Below are 1,960 nucleotides of genomic sequence, written 5' to 3'. Positions count from 1 at the left end.
CTTCTAGCATGAGAGTAAAGCAGGGAGATAAAGTAAACAAACTTGCATCCATAAAAATGTAAAACAACTGCCTTGAAAAAGACACCCCCTAAAAAAAGGGATCAATTGTGGGGAAATATTTAAGAATGTGACAGCAAACAGTAAAAAATCATGATATATAATGAGGTCATACAAATCTATGGAAATATATGAATATTTAAAGTAAGAAAGTGGGAGAAAGGAGGAGGGCGCTGCAGGCAAAAGCACCGCAGACGCCATTATCCTTTGTTTCTGCGCTTCACCAACCTTGACGTCTTGCCTGCTTCCCACTTCTTTGTGGCCTGTAGGCTACTGCAGCACTAGGGTGTCAGTTGGTCCCACCCAGAACACTTCAGTTCTGCCCTGCAAGGATATATTTAATAACTCATTGATGTGTCCCTTTAATACAAGAAAATGGAAACTTAACAGCCAGAGGAAACCTTTCCCAACACAGAAACCAGTGGCAAATTTGGTAAATGTCCTGCTGAAGATATGAAAGAGGAACAAGCTTTTAAAACATCTAGAAACACTGATGAGATGGTTGAATTACACATTCTGCTTCAGAGCAAGAATGCTCAGGCAGTGATTGGAAAAGGAGGCAAGAATATTAAGGCTCCCCATACAGACTACAGTGCCAGTGTTTCAGTCCCAGGCAGCAGTGGCCCCGAGCGCATATTGAGTATCAGTGCTGATATTGAAACAATTGGAGAAATTCTGAAGAAAATCATCCTTACCTTGCAAGAGGGCCTGCAGTTGCCATCACCCACTGCAGCCAGCCATCTCGCACTCGAATCTGATGCTGTGGAATGCTTAAAACACTATAAAGGAAGTGACTTTGATTGCGAGTTGAGAGTGTTGATACATCAGAGTCTGGCAGGAGGAATTATTGGGGTCAAAGTTGCTAAAAATCAAAGAACTTCGAGAGAACATTCAGACAACAATCAAGCTTTTCCAGGAATGTTGTCCTCAATCCACTGACAGAGTCGTTCTTATTGGAGGAAAACCTGATAGGGTTGTAGAGTGCGTAAAGATCTTGATTTTATATCAGAGTCTCCTATCAAAGGATGTGCTCAGCCTTATGGTCCCAATTTTTATGATGAAACCTATGATTACAGTGGTTTTACAATGATGTTTGACGATCGCCATGGATGTCCCGTGGTATTTCCTATGTGGGGAAAAGGTGGTTTTGATAGAATGCCTCCTAGTCAGGGTGGGCGTCCCATGCCTCCATCCAGAAGAGATTATGATGATATGAGCCCTCGTTGAAGACCTCCTTCACCTCCTCCTGGACGAGGTGGCTGGGGTGGTAGAGCTCGGAATCTTCCTCTTCCACCACACCACCACCTAGAGGAGGAGATCTAATGGCCTATGACAGAAGAGGAAGACCTGGAGACCGTTATGATGGCATGGTTGATTTCAGTGCTAATGAAACCTGGGACTCTGCAATAGATACATGGAGCCCATCAAAGTGGCAGATGGCTTATGAACCACAGTGTGGCTCTGGATATGATTATTCCTATGCAGGGGGCCGTGGCTCATATGGTGATCTTGGTGGACCTATTATTACCACACAAGTAACTATTCCCAAAGATTTGGCTGGATCTATTATTGGCAAAGGTGGTCAGCGGATTAAACAAATCTGTCATGAGTCAGGATCTTCAATCAAAATTGATGAGCCTTTAGAAGGGTCTGAAGATCGGATCATTACCATTATAGGAACACAGAACCAGATACAGAATGCACAGTATTTGCTGCAGAACAGTGTGAAGCAGCATTCTGGAAAGTTTTTCTAAGACTAGTGAAGAACTGAAGGAGTCCTGCATCTTTTTGTTTTTTATATGCTTCTGTTTAAAAAGCCAACATTCCTCTGCTTTCTAGGTGTTCTGCATTTGAGGTGTAGTGAAATCTTTGCTGTTCACCAGATGTAATGTTTTAGTTCCTT

General features: G+C 42.9%; 1 pseudogene; it reads left to right on the top strand.

Annotated features, from left to right (window-relative positions):
* Positions 1-432: 432 nt before the first annotated feature.
* On the top strand, positions 433-1,960 carry LOC130835156 (heterogeneous nuclear ribonucleoprotein K-like; annotated as a pseudogene).

Source organism: Hippopotamus amphibius, chromosome 13 (genome assembly GCF_030028045.1).
Source record: "Hippopotamus amphibius kiboko isolate mHipAmp2 chromosome 13, mHipAmp2.hap2, whole genome shotgun sequence".
Taxonomy (NCBI): Eukaryota; Metazoa; Chordata; class Mammalia; order Artiodactyla; family Hippopotamidae; genus Hippopotamus; species Hippopotamus amphibius.
The sequence above is the reverse complement of the archived record's forward strand: the minus strand, read 5'-3'. Positions and strand labels throughout refer to the sequence as shown.